The 15,667-nt window shown below is 36.3% G+C and overlaps 1 protein-coding gene across 12 annotated transcripts in view; it reads left to right on the top strand.

Annotated features, from left to right (window-relative positions):
* Window positions 1-15,667, top strand: part of NTN4 (netrin 4) — a 170,207-nt gene that overhangs the window by 92,144 nt on the left and 62,396 nt on the right. The gene's annotated exons all lie outside the window — the stretch shown is intronic.

Here is a 15,667-nt window from a genome sequence, read left to right as displayed (position 1 = left end):
CCCTCCAGAATTTGCAGACTTTCTATTGTCATGAAGGAGGCAATCACTTGGGATCGTGTTGATACATTTATCAGTGGGATGAGATCCTCCTGGAAAAAAAAAGTTAGAAAATCTCTTGCAGGATACGCTATCCAAATACTGCATCTAACTGACATCAGTAGCTAACTTAGAATGTGCAAGTGTGAGAATAGCGTGGGCATAGGAAAATGTCAGTTTGTGAGGTGACAGATGAAAAACCAAATAGCTCTCAATTATTTTATTGAAACTCATTCAGGTGTATTTCCTAGTTAAAGAGGACTATGAATTATTTCATATCATGTTTAGATCATTCTCACATGCATCCAAGACATTATTTTAATCAATATTATAACCACCCAAAGTTTAGCCATGTTTTCCTATCTTTACTCAATAATTTCTCAACCACTTTCCAAAAAAAAAAAAAAAAAAAAAAAGGCATAGTCTTTTTCCTCATTAAGAATATGGCCATAAGGTCAATTGTCCTCCCACATTTGTGTGTCTCTGAACACCATTCATTATACCTATGCAGCTACAAAAACTGGATTCACAAATTGTGCCTGCAGGATGGAAGGTAACCTCTTAAGAAATGCTGTTCTTTCACTAGTCAGCTCGTCATGGGTATGCGGATAGGAATCGAACTTTCTTTAGCACAGTTTTTCTTTATAGCAGTCATTCTCAAAGTGTGGTCCCTGAACCAGCAGCATTAGCATCCCCAGGGAACTTGTCAGAATTACAAATTCTCAAGCCCTACCCCAGACCTACTGAATCAGAAACTCTAGAGATGGGGCCCAGGAAGCTGTGTTTAACAAGCCCTCAGGTGATTCCAGTGCTTGCTAAAATTTGAGAGCTGCTGCTTTATAGACTATGCCAATTTATCTGCAGTTTATATTGTGAGGATGAATAATTAATGAATCTGATTTTGTGGGCTAGAATTTTGGATGGCTGATGATAGAAGTTAATGGAAATGACACTTAGTCTGTTTCTTTTCTTTTCTTTTCTTTTTTGTGGTGAGGAAGATTGGCCCTGAGGTAACATCTGTGCCAGTCTTCCTCTATTTTATATGTGGGACATCACAGCATGGCTTGATGAGCAGTATGCAGGTCCACGCCCAGAATCCAAACCCTCAAACCCTGGGCCGTGGAGCAGAGCATACAAACTTCACCACTACACCACCAGGCCTACCCCTTAGTCTGTTTCCTAAGCTAAAAGGGGTCATTTTCCTTTTTTGGGAGAAGGGAATAGGAAAAGGCATGAAGTGGGGTACAAGTGGGCAGCCTCATTTACCTTAAAACACTCCTCCTGTGTCTTTTAAAGTAGTACCATCTTTTCCATGTTTCCCCTTCTTCCCAGATCCATTTCCATTTATCCTTCATCAGTTCAATTTTTCCTCATCTGTTCATTTTACTGGAAGGCAAAAGAGCACAGTGATTAAGACCCCAGCATGGAGTCAAATAGACCTGAGTTTGACTCACCACAGTGTTTACGAAGTTACTCAGTTTCACTGAACCTCAGTTTCCTAATAAAATGAAGATAATATCTACCTTATATAGTTATTGTGAGGATTAAAATAATATGATAGCCAGTGTCTGGGATATGGTAGACACTCCTTACACTGCTGTTATTATATTGTATTATTGCAGCCACTTCCACTACTTCTCCCAGATACACTTCTTCCCCAATAACAACAAAAATAAGTCATAGCTTATGTGCTGTTTGACATGTGTTCAAGGCTAGGGGTCTTGTGGCAAGGAAAACTACTTTGACTCCAGCCTGCTGGGATCCCAGAAATTATGTGAAGAGGAGATCTTAAGCTTTCCCTCTTTGCAGCTGGAGAAGACTGATTTAGTTGTCTTTTTTCCTAGCAGCTGGTGATTTTACAGCTGTTGGATGATGGGTGGTAAAAAGAAGGAACATGGAGAGTTTCATAGTTTTACTAAAATATCATCCACTGAATAACACAGAAGCCTTAGAATACGGGGAGAATTGTTTAAATGCCTTGAGGTACACTTGGAAAGGTGGATTTTTCTTTTGTAATCAGAAACTCAATAGAAAAGAGTGTCAGTACTTTGACTGATGTGTTTTAAATCTAAGAGCAAACATTTAGACCTGTGAGTTTGAGGAAAATGTTAGTTAGCTGCCTAGCTGTATAAGGCAGGTTTTAGAATCATTCATATAGTTTCATTACAAAAGTTTTTCTCATCTGAACCTGAATGCATTTATTCATGTATTTATGTTTGCACATCTCACATGGCATGTTTCATCAATTCAGAACGGATTTAAGACCATAGTTTCATCTTCTTTTTAAAAATTCTTTACTGTACTGTGAATAAGCCAAAAGTAATCATTAGAAAGCTCTCGCGTCTTCAAGGTATTAAGTAAAAGAACCATGGGTTTAAAAACAACCAATAAAATTATTAAATAAGAATATTAATCAAAATTTTAACACATTTTTATATAGCAAAACATACATTCATGTTTGAAATGAACATCTGTAAATTAGTCTTAGGTCTTCTCAGCATTGAAAAAAATAATCATCATGGACTATAAATACTACTAATAGTTACCACTTATTGAATGCTTGCCATGTGCCAGGTCTTGTGCTATCATGCTAGAAATGTCATTGAGTTTAATCTTCACAACAACTAGACGATGTATCACCATCATTTTCCTTCATAGATGAGAAAGTGAGGCTTGAAAATGTTAAGTGACTTCCCCAAAGTTAAGAAAGGGTAGAGCCACAGTTTAAATTTGCCTGTCAGACACCAAAGCTCAGCCTCTTTTGGCTATTGTTGTGCTGTTAAAGACTTAGATCTAAACAGGGTTGACGTTATGTCAAGAACAGAGAAAAAAGAGGAGAGAAAGGACAGAAGGGGCAAGGGAGAGGGGGGTGGGCTCAGAGGATTGATTCTCATGGTGGACCATGGAATCTAAACTGAGCAAGGAGGGAAATGACACGAGAGAGCGAAGAGCATTCCCACCACCGAAGACTTACTGCTTTATATTTTATGAAGCCCTTTCCCAGGCGTTGTTTCACTTGACCCTTACGACATCCCTGGAAGTTAGGGATTTTTATTTCTGTTCTGCAAATGAAGGCAACTGAAGTAGAGAGAGATTAATTTACTTGCTTGAAGTCACAGTGATAGAGTAATTACTCCACACTGAGTCGTTCCTACCCCACCTCCTCCCCCAATAGGCTACCAAGAAAAAACTCTTATTAAAAAGACTCTTCTTGGGGCTGGCCCCGTGACCAAGTGTTTAAGTTCGCACACTCTGCTTCGGCGGCCCAGGGTTTCACTGGTTCGGATCCTGGGTGTGGACATGGCACCGCTCATCAAGCCATGCTGAGGCTGCATGCCACATAGCAGAACTAGAAGGACCCACAACTAGAATATACAGCTATATACTGGGAGGCTTTGGGGAGAAGAAGGGAAAAAAAGGAAGATTGGCAACAGATGTTAGCTCAGGTGCCAATCTTTAAAAGAAAAAAAAGTGTTATAAAGACTCTTTTTATAGGGCTAGGTAAGCTACCTAAGTCATCTGCATTTTAATATGGAACCAGAAATTATCATTGATTCTCTCTTCTCTTCCATTCAACAACTAATGAAATGGCCCGAAGGGAAGAAAGAAACAGTGAAAGCAATAAGTCTGGATTATCTACAAAGTAAATAATAATAAGTGATCATCTTGTGGGGGGATACACATCACCTTTGATGGGCATCTTTGGTTTTATTAGAAAGAGATATGGGTAAAGAAGAGATAAAACCAAATATGGGCATTAAAACCAAATATATCCATATTTGGTTTTGTTTATTACCAAAGTTTACTTCCATCTCCAACTCTCAGTCATATCCACTGCTGATGAAAGGCAGCAGCAATCCTGATCATTTACTTGTCATGTTACATTTGGAGGAATGGGTAATCCTATCACCAAAGGGGGCACAATGTTCTACTCCCAATCTTAACAAAATATAAACCCTGCCAATTGGATACAGTTAGTGTGAGACCATCCCCAATCCATTTGAAAGTCTTGCTCTTCCTGTTTCAGTGTTCCCGTGTTATTATGGTATAGCTTTGCCAGTAGTCCCTTGGCAATGAGTAACTACAGATGCCGTGGAATGTGTACAGAATGTTGATTATACTTCATTTACTACCGTATGTTTCCTAGTAGAAGGGCAAGGCAGTGAAATATGTTCATGGCTGGAAATTATTAGTGTTTTGACTGTAAAACTTCCCAATGAATCTAGCCATATTTTCTCTCTATAGAGAGTAACATACTTTCTTTTAAAGGCCAAAGTTGCCTGAAATTACTCTTTTTGTTTGATGATTAGGGAACCAGAATACTTCAAATCTAGAGGCATTACAAAATGTTTTTTATACTCATGAAAGAATTCCCTGCTGGGTTCTTTCAATTCCCAGAACATTTAAATATTTATTTATAGGCCTTTGACTATTTCACAGAGATGTTAAAGGATAAAAATACCTGAAAGCTAAAATGTTGGTGTCAGAGCTGACATCTCTAAAGGTGAAATATAAGCCAATAGAAAAGTAAGATTGATTCTCCAAAATGTAATATTTGTTTATTCAACTTTTCATGAACGTGCTTTGCAGAAATGAAACACATCTATATTTAGGTCAAAATTGGAGCATTGTGAAGATACAAAAATGAGGGGTTTTTAACAGGATTGAGCTGCTAGTCCTATAAATTTGGGAAGAAGCAACTTAAATGTGACATTTTTCTTATTATAAAGGGCTCCTCAGATATTCAAGGCATATCTCACAGCACATTTTGTTATGAATATTTCCTTGTCAGTATAGCATTTTTGGTTCCATCCTGTGGATAGCTGTGAGATCTCTGGGCCTATCACTGCTAATATAATGGTAGGGGCTGGGGTGGGTGGGGGAGGAGGAAGCTACATGGAAAGAGAAAAGCTGAAGTTACAGATAAAGATCTCACTTCTGGTTCACAACCCCAGGTCTCATATCTCTATGGTATTTCATTTGTGCCTTGCCAATTTTGTAAGAGCTGGAAATGTACTTCAATTTGTCCTAAAACAATTACATTTGGTAGAAGATAAGATGTAATTTAAGCCCTTATTCCCTCTTACAAGAATTTTTAGTGACCAGACATATAAGGTTAAAATAGACACACACACACACGTGTGTAAATATATCTTAGTTCTTCCACAAGAAAGAGAAAATTCGCAGCCATTTCAAATTGTGAGGAAAACAAGGTCTGTTAATCTTGGCATTCAAGCCCTTAATACTATAATTAGAACAACTGGTGTATTATGTCTTAGCAATGTAAATATTTTAATGGAATTAAAGAGTACATATGTGGGGATATAGGACTAGAGTATTTGTTAACTCATAATAAGATTATTTTTAGTCATGGAATTCTGATATCTTTTTAACTCTTCTCTCTAGCTGTTTAGATAGAAGGAGAAAACTGTGGTTTCAAAACCTAAAATATATTTTTAGCTTTCGGCTCACATATTAGAAATGGAAAAAATGATTACATTTGTTCCACTATTAAATATTTTACATATAATGCAAACAATTATGAAATTCGTAAGAGTAAACACTGATCAAGTGTCCTTTGTCTTTTATTTTTGCGTCTCTAAGGGCACCACTACGACATGTAACTTAGCTGGCTGGGTCAGCTCTTAGAATTCCTGAAGGGCAGTGGTTTCATTGTTTCCCACATAATGCCCTGGTAGACATTAAAATTAAAAAGAACATGGGATCATAATATTTCCATATGCTGAATAGAGGCTAAAGATGGAGTTGTAGCATATTTATCTTTTAATTCTCATTCATAAGTTAATTCAATTCTCATATATAATAAAAAGAGAACTTAATTCTGTGGAATTACACAGGAGTAGGAATAGTGAAAATACATGGGTTCCAAACTTTGCCACCTCACCTCACTAATATGCAAAGCCAGGAACTACAGCCTATTTTGCCAAGCACTTGGGTTATTAGTGGTCTTGACACAAAACCCCAGTCATTCCTCAGGTCTCCCAGAGTCCCCTGTATTTCTCTTGATCAAAACATTTACCTCACGAGGCCGGCTCCGTGGCCGAGTGGTTAAGTTTGCGCACTCTGCTGCCTCGGCCCAGGGTTTGGATCCTGGGCGCGGACATGGCACCCCTCGTCAGGCCACGTTGAGGCGGCATCCCACATCCCACAACTAGAAGGACATGCAACTAAGATATACAGCTGTGTACAGGGGGTGGTTGGGGGAGATAAAGCAGAAAAAAAAAATTTACCTTACTATATTGTAATTATTTACATGTCCAACCTTCTCTGTCTCCTAACCTATCTGCTTCTTTAATGGCAAATACAGGGGCATTCACAATGTCTAACATATAACAGGTTAAAAAATCCTGCATCAATATATGAATGAATGAATTAATGGCATTTTTAAAATAAGAGATTCCTTTCAGATAATAATATTAATATTAATGAAGATTCTTGATTGACTCTGTCACTCACCTGCATATTTTCTCTTTTAATCCTCAAACAAATATATGGGGCTGGGTTTTTTTTTTTTATACCTTATTTTATAGGTAGGAAACTATGTCTTGTTATTAAGGAACATGCCCAAGATTATTGAGAGCAGGGATTAGGAACCCTATCTCTCTAATTCCAAAATTTATTCCCTCTTTGTCACATTTATCCACATAATGCTAAGAAAAGAAACTAAGAAATCTTTAGTAGAGTTTCATGTACATTAAGATGCTTGTTTTTTTCACTGTGAAGATTATTGTGGTCTTATTAAAGCAGTAAGATAAAGACTAATAATATATTTTAACGTCACATTAGAGGAAAGAAAATACCTTCACACATGCTTCATAAATAAATGTAATGGTACAAATACTAGGAGAGTAAGACTGATTATTCCACCTTTGACCCAGCGTCACATTTCTTTGGAGAATAACTGACTTATCTTCAGTACTTCTTTTCAATTATTGGATTTCTGAAAATTGAGGCTAAGAAGAAACACATAATGGTATCAGTCCTGATGTTGTCCTTGTTTTTCTTAAAATATTTTTCAGGGTATGAGTGTCATAAAATCTTTTGGAACTTTTTAATGTGATTTACTGAGTTGAACAGAAAAAATTATAGTAGAAATTCATTTCTATTTCATATATATTGAATTTCAGTTTTAAAATGCCATTCCAACCTTAATTTATTTCTTTTTTTCTTAATATAAAAAACTTTAACAGTGCAACCACAAAACACTTGGTTTATAATTAAAATAGCAACCAAAACATTTATAAAGTAACTAAACATATGCCACTAAATTAATTTTATGCTACATGTTACATTTTTGTTGCTAAAGGACCTGATGTCACAAGAGATGTGTGAATTCATTCCACTTACATTATTTCTTCAGTTTCCTCGGATTACGGTGGATTGGATGGCTTTGCCAGGAAATTAAACTGTTTTCATGCAGTACATATCTAGGAAAGCTTTCTGTGTTTTAGATATTAAATAATAGATCATTATGAAGTTTCAAATGTTCAACATTCAGGAATAAATTATTCCAATCAAACTTGCTCAGAGACCAAAGAGCTTCTATAGCACAAAGGTATCTTATAACAAATAGCTTTTTACAATATTTCAATACCTCGTGTAGCCATCTTACACAAATTGAAAAGCAGAATGATGAAAGTTATAAATATTAAGAGATAATCTTCCTTAATACATCAGCTATCCCTCAAGATAATAAATAATACTGTATTTCCACTTAATTTATTGTACTACATCTACAAAAAGATTTTTTTTCAAATCCCTCAAAACCTTCGTACTATGGAAGTTTAATTTTGCTTTTTAGTCAAAATAAAACCTTAAAATATTTTTGTCTAGACATTGCTAACCCAGCCATGATGGATGCACTATTTTTTTCAAACTATTAGAAGGAGCAGTTATACTTCCCTAATAAGGATAGAGAAGAGTGGTATATTCTTGGCTATAAAATTTTATTCTAGTAAAAAGCTAGGTGACTATATATTTTAAAATTCCAAGTCAGTTGAATATCAGAAAATCAGCCAATGTTAACACCATAATAATAAAATGAAGGATAAAAGCAACATGACCATCTCAATGGATACAGAAAAAGTTTTTGACAAAATCCAACATCCTTTCTTAATTAAAAAGAAAAAACGCTCAACAAACTAAGTATAGAAGGGAACTTACTCAACATGATAAAGGGCGCCCGTGAAAACCCCACGTTGAACGTCATACGTAATGGTGGAAGACTGAACGCTTTCCCCCTAAGATCAGGAATAAAGCAGGGAGGTCTGCTATCACCACATCTATTCAGTATTGTACTAGCAGTCTTAGACAGGGCAATTAGGCAAGAAAAAGAAATAAAAGCATCTAGATTGGAAGCAAGAAATAAAACTTTCTGTACTCACAGATGACATGATCTTGCATTTAGAAAACCCTTAAGAATACACATACACACACACACACACACACACACAAACTATTATTGCTGATAAACAAGTTCAGCAAAGTTGCAGAGCACAAGATCAATATACAAAAATTGGTTGTATTTCTGTAGGCTGGGAATGAACAATTCGAAAATGAAATTAAGAAATTGGTACCCTCATATATTGCTGGTGGGAATGTAAAATGGTACTGCTCCTGTGGAAAATAGTCCAAAAGTTCCTCAAAAAGTTTAACAGAGAGTTACCATGTGACCCAGCAATTCTTGTCCTCAGTATATACCCAAGTGAATTGAAAATATATGTCTGCACAAAACCTTGTAGATGAATGTTCATAGCAACATTATTCATTATTCATAACAGCCAAAAAGTAGAAACAACCCAATGTCCATCAACTGAGGAATGAACAAAATGTGATATATCAATACGATGGAATATTATCCAACCATGAAAAGGAATGTAGTCCTGATACATGCTCCAACATGAATGAACCTTGAAAACATTATGCTAAGTGAAAGAAGCCAGACAAAAAAGACCACATATTATATTATTCTTTTTATATGAAATGTCCAGAATAGGCAAATCCATAAAGACAAAGTAAGTTAGTCATAGCCAGGGGTTGGAGCTCGGGGAAGAATGGGGAGTTACTGCTTAATGGGCACAAGGTTTCTTTTAAGGGAATGAAGATGCTCTGGAATTAGATGGTGGTAATGGTTGCACAACTTTTTGAACATACTAAAAACCACTGAATTGTATGCTTTAAAATAGTAAAACTGATGAATTTTATGTTACATGAATATAATCTCAATGAGAAAAAATCAATAGCTAAAAAACAAACAAATGAAAAACCCATGGCTGGTTGTAGAGAAATTTTACAGAATCAATATATTTCTTTTCAAGTCTCAATCATTAAGCTGTCTGTTTTAAAAAGCAATAGTTTGGGATGGATAGGTATTGAAGAAAAACAATTCTTTCAATAGCTGTAGCTGTTGTTTCTGGACGTATACAGATTTCTTAATGACTCTGCATTCAGATAGAGTTGCCAAACAAGTGTAAGTTTTTAATAAATCAGTATTTCCACCTTGATCTTCCATATGAGTATACTCAATAATGAAGACGATATTTTAAGAGATTCACCTAGAAACGAACAATTTTTCAATAAGAAAAGAAGCATCTGAATGATTTAATTCAACAACAAAAGACTATGGAAGAAAACATGCCCTAGCAACTGGCTTCTTGTACTGCAATCAGGGGCTCATTTATCTTAAACAAGTCAACTTTTGTAACACCCTCGGCACTGTATAGAATTCTGAGTGACAGTCAAACAGAGCTGTCAAGGGAGAAGGAAAACAGTGGGAAATGTGAACTAGAATAAATTAAAAAAAAAAAAAAACCTTGTAAGAGAATGCAGAATAGTCTGTGACAAGGAATTTTCCTTTAAAATAACCAGAAGCTATGTGAACGCATTGAGCACGTGAATGTCAATGGGGTGAAAAGTACTTAATAATCCCCCACAGCATTTCTAATAGCATTTACCTGGCCCCCAACTAATTATAAAAACCCATCTAAATCCTAAAAGACGTTGAACAAAACCCCACAAAACCCTCATTCTCGTGTCAAATGCTGCTTGACAGATAAGTTGCTTACAAAATGAGTTCTACTAGTTTTTGCCTTCACTCATTTTCCTGGGTTCTTACTCGATAGTTTGTGTTACTGGTTTTGACAGCATATTAGAAGTTATGTATTGTTAATTCCACTGTTGCTAGTTCTTTCTAAAATTATTAAAATTAAATAGGTACTAAGAAATTGAAATTGATATGATCCCTTTTTCCCTAGTCATTACATGTATATATATATAACTAATTAGTCATACTACTCACCAGAGATTTTATTATAAAAAGTTATTTTAGGTGTTTGTGGGAAGGAAAAAAAAATCCTTCTGATGACGTCACTGTTGCAAGATGTAGCCTCTAATATTTTTGGACTCTCTTGGGAGTTCTATTCCCTGTTCTTCCACTGCTTTGCGTTGTGACCTCGGAAAAGTTTAAGTACAAAAAAGACAAGTGCAAAGTGAAATTATGAAAATAAGACTTAACTGAGATTGAATGAAGAATAGAGATGGAATGGGTCAAATGGCTAGCTAGTAGATGTCCTAGTGACTCAACACAGTGACCAGATAGCAATTCGGCTTGAAAGGAGTTTCAAATTACTTAGCTGTATACTGAGATTAGTTTCCTTGTATAGCATTATAGGAAACTCAAAGTCTGCCTATAAGCAAGAAGTGCAGCAAGACTCTAATGATATTGGTCAATCTTCTCTGGCTCTGTATCTTGCGGCTGGAGAAATTGTGGCTACTATAGAGGAGAAAAAAGCTAATTTGATATTATAAATTGAGGAAGCCTTAGATACACTGAAATAAACATCTTTAAGTCAGAGCCTTACTTAATTGCCATTATATACATTCAAATCTGAAACCAAATTGTGTGTGTAACCTAACTCTATTCGCTTGCAGGATTCAGCTAAATAAATATATCTATTGGACAGATGCTGTTTTTAAAAGCCCAATAGTCAGGGGGCTGGCCCCGTGGCCGAGTGGTTAAGTTCACGCGCTCCGCTGCAGGCGGCCCAGTGTTTCGTTGGTTTGAATCCTGGGCGCGGACATGGCACTGCTCATCAAGCCACGCTGAGGCAGTGTCCCACATGCCACAACTGGAAGGACCCACAACGAAGAATATACAACTATGTACCGGGGGGCTTTGGGGAGAAAAAGGAAAGAAAATAAAATCTAAGAAAAAAAAAAAAAAGCCCAATAGTCAGAAATAATTCTTGAAATCCACTGGAAACAAAGACCACATAAACTATGCAATGAAGTAATGGGAGGAAAAGAAAATTCTCTTAAGTTGGTAATAGTATGATCTTATCTAAATGTAATCTTCATAAGCCTCCTGGGCATTACAATTTTTAATTCAATGTTATTTGCGTTGTTTTGGCAGAAATATTTATTACAGTCCCCACAAGAGAGATAAAGTGCCTGATGATACTGAAAAGAGGAGGCTAGTAGAATTAATCTTGTGAAAATATAAGACATTCAAGACTCATTTAGCTATATAAAGCATGTTGAAATTTCCCTTTTGGAAGTACATCCTCAAGTAGTCTTGATAGGAGAACTCTAGGTAACATGTGGAGGATGAGAAATGCCAGTGGTAAAGGATAAATTTTTAAAGGGTAAAGTCATGATCTTCACACAGATATAAAATGAACACATGTCAACAATTTTATTTAACTCAATTAATAAGGGACCAGTAAGTACAACTGGTTCAAAGGAAAATTCAAAGAACACACATACATAGGCAAATAAAGCATGTTGAAATATATGGACAAATAGATGCACAACAGGTCAGTAAGAAGGGCAATGATCAACTGCATTCTACAAGACACAACTGGTTTGCATTTCTCTGGACAAGAATTATTTGCATTATTAATAATTTTCTACAATCTACAGAGCTGTAAAATAGTTGAGTGACAATAAAAAGCAGAGATAGTCCAGAACACTCAGTTATCTTCTTGCGGGGGAAGGAGGGCATTTCAAAGTCTTTCACGATTTTTCTCAACAGGAAAAATATTATTTGTTAATTAAGGAGCTATGCAAAGAAAGGATATTCTGATAATGTGGTTTTTCAAGAAATGCTACATTTGAACCTCTTACACCCATGGTTATAAATAAAAGTAGTCTCTCTTCTCGAACTCATGAAAAGAAAGAGATTTGCTTTGTTCTAGGAAATCATTACTCTGAAGGATAAGAGAATCCTACCTAAAATTACTCAAGAACCTAAAATTTAAGCTATAGTGCTCACTAACAAAAAACATGCTGAGCCAATAATATATTTTAAAACCTTCTCTCATTTGACTTTTTAAGTGAGGTTATTTTATTAATATTTTTAAACTCAAAAGTGTTTTACAACTGATTTGAAAGGCCCAATTTATGCTTTTCTCAGCCCTGGAGCAGTTTCTGCCTTCCCTTCTGCTGATGAGTGGGTTTGAGGGTTTGTTTTGCTTTGTTTTGGTTTGGTTTTGACTGGTCATCTAATTTTCACAAAAGGGGCCATGATGTATGTTGAAAGATAAACCAGAAAACTTGATTTTCGTTCTTAGTTCTAGCTGTACTACTACAAAACAAAGATCTGCTGAACCACATCTTTAAGCAATCTTGGACTTGATGCCCACAATTCAAAGTACACAGATTTGGTAGCGTTTGGAAATTGTGTGTGTGTATATGCATGCTTCCGAATGCTCCTTCAGCTCCTGACTTCTTATGGTAAATAGCATGCAGAATGGCGCAAATAAACTGCCATTTAGGCATAAATGAAAGCCTTGGGGCATAAAAAATTTTGTACATGAAAAAATGGAAATAAGCCAGCAACTTGAATCTAGAAATCTCCCTGAATCTTTAGGTGTTATGCACCGTGTTTTCACTTACCATTCTTCATAAACTAAATTAAGACTGCCTGTAAAAGTCATCACAATACATGATATTACTATCTTTCCCAGATCATATCTAATAGGAAGAGTAAATAACATAAAGGAGGTACGTTCACAAAGAGCAAATCTTTAATCAGAGTTCATTTACATTCCTGTTATCATCTCCGTTTGTAAGTTTATTCACTGGAGTTTCCGATGAGTAAGACTTGTTAATGCTCACAGTGCCCAGAAATGCCCCAAGGAGGCATGGGAAGTTTCAGGGCACAGATAGGTTTTACACTGAATCAATGAGAATCTAGAAGGATTCTCTACCCCTACACACCCTGAACTTATTCATGCCAGGTGTGGGAAATGAGGGCCAATCTTCCTGTTGTCAATTATCTTCAAAACTGCTAGGCTCCTCCCAGAGAGGAAGGGATGATAACTCTTATTATTGAGAGAATAATCCACTCAAGAACAGAACACCTAAAAATGGCTCACTTTGGGTCCAAACCAACCTTTGTCCTGAAGAGTTCTTCAAGGATGAGTTGGCTTGGGACACACCTATTTTATTTAGGTGACACCCTGAAGAGACTTGGCCTAAGCAGATCCCTCAAAAATCCTACTCCCCAGGGTCTTATGATAGCATAGTTTAGGGGTTAAGATTGTGAATCTGGAGTCAGACTGACAAAATTCAAATAGCTCCACCACTTAGTGGCTTTGTGATCTTAGGCAAATTAATTAAACTCTTTGGGCTTCGGTTCCCTCATTTGTGAAATGGCAATAATGATTATGCTTACTTTATAGGGTTCTTGTGCAAATCCAATGAGTTAATATTTGTACAATGCCTAGAACAGTGCCTGGTATGTAATAAGTGTACTCAATATTAGCTACTACTATTATTGTTATTATTTATCATCATCATCATTATTGTTATTATTTCCACTTCCCTCCGTGACTAACCCATGTTCCTTGGGCTTACAGTGGGCCTCCCAGGACAACCATAGATGACCACTACACATAAGAACATATTTACCAACAGCCCTTGCCCAGGGGTAAGCCAGTATACCCCTTTTAGGAAGCACCCTGGACAGCTGAATGTCTCAATTCTACTCTACCCCAAATACTGCTTTGTGACAAACAATTGAAAGTATCCTGTTCCCACTTCAAATGCATAATTAGCACCCTGCTTTGTTGGCAAGTTTTTAAAATGAAACTAAACTCAATAACTAAGGTTCTCAGTGCTCCATTAAATATATATTGGCTGAACGAAGAGAATGAACACACATTGATTGAAACCCTATCATATGCCAGTTACTAGGGATTCTAAGAAGTTTAAGCCACTGTTTCTCCTCTACCAGAGCTTACAATCTAGTGGAGAGGCCAATAAATAGGCGATCACCATACAGCGTACTAAAGGCAGTTTTCTTATGAAATTTGCATTGGCTCCATTCATGCTTTTTTCCAGGGCTGTCAGCCAGAGCAAGGTTCTTGGCAAAGTAGTGAAGTAGGCACAGTTTGTCTTTGGCTCCTTCCCTCTCTCCTTAAGACATGCCTTTTCCCTCCATCAGGAAGGCACTTCTTCTTCTAGGCAACTCTGAGTCCACTTCTAGCATTGAGAACAGATGGTTATAATCCCTGCTGATATGTTTGTTGCTAATAATTTAAGGACTTGCCCCTTCGGAGGGTAACTGCATTTTTGTGGGGAACTCCTGAACCTAAAACACCATTCAGGAGCTCAAGGAATGAATCTCTACAGAAGGAATTTCAGGCAGCAGTCTAGCTGGGAAGAGAGAAGTCTGCATAACGGCCAGTTTTCATTCTTTAACAATAATTGTTTCTGCTCTCTACCTATCTTTGTCTTATTGCCCGTGCTTTCCTACAGGGGCTGTTTTCTCTAGAATAGATTGTAGAAGTTTTCAATTGCTTGCCTTCTTGCTATATATGTGATTGGGCAAGGGTTTGAAACACTCAAACTTCAACTTATTTTGTCCCATTCTGACAGTACATTTCAAGCCCCCTTTTCCACCAAACTCAATTATTATGCTTCATATTCATCCTAGAACTCCCACTTCTTCTGTTAAATTAAAACATGCAAACCTTTAATGGGGAAAAGGCATATTTTATTCCTTAATGAAAAGACATGTTTTCCTCACAATGCTTTCTATTCAAAGGTTTGTGCTGTAGCATTGTTGTGTGTGTTTTTGTCCTGCGTAAGAGGAGCAGGTTCTAACAGGCTAGCTCTATTATTAGAATTTATCTCTTTTCATGCATAAGAAGTTCATTCTTTTAGAAGTTAATCCTTTTCTTTAAAAGGGACATACTGTCTCTTTAGAAATTAATCAGTTTTTGCCTTTACATTTTGTTTTAAATTGCTGTTCCACTTTATAAATCATTTATCGTAGCTAAATGGAGGTCTGTGAATTGCTGCAGCTGCCTTTAAGTGGGCATTTTCCTTTGGTTCATGGACTAGGCACTGTTTGTGTCTGCTTTTCACAAACATTTTTTCAAGTTCCAATGACGGTATGAAAGAATATTCACTTTACATTAGAATTTAAAGTTGAATGGTAAAGAATGAAAATAAAATCATTTCTATGTAAACAATAATAGCACAAAGAAATTACTTAATTTATGATATTCAAGAATTTCTGAATACTTAGCTGTAAAATCTCTTTTTTCCCCACTAACTTTCATTATAATTTTTAGTAGGCTATGAACAACAGTTCCTCTCTTTG

The sequence above is a fragment of the Equus caballus genome, chromosome 28, assembly GCF_041296265.1.
Source record: "Equus caballus isolate H_3958 breed thoroughbred chromosome 28, TB-T2T, whole genome shotgun sequence".
Classification (NCBI taxonomy): domain Eukaryota; kingdom Metazoa; phylum Chordata; class Mammalia; order Perissodactyla; family Equidae; genus Equus; species Equus caballus.
Note: the sequence above shows the minus strand (reverse complement) of the source record. Positions and strands in the feature narration are given on the sequence as shown.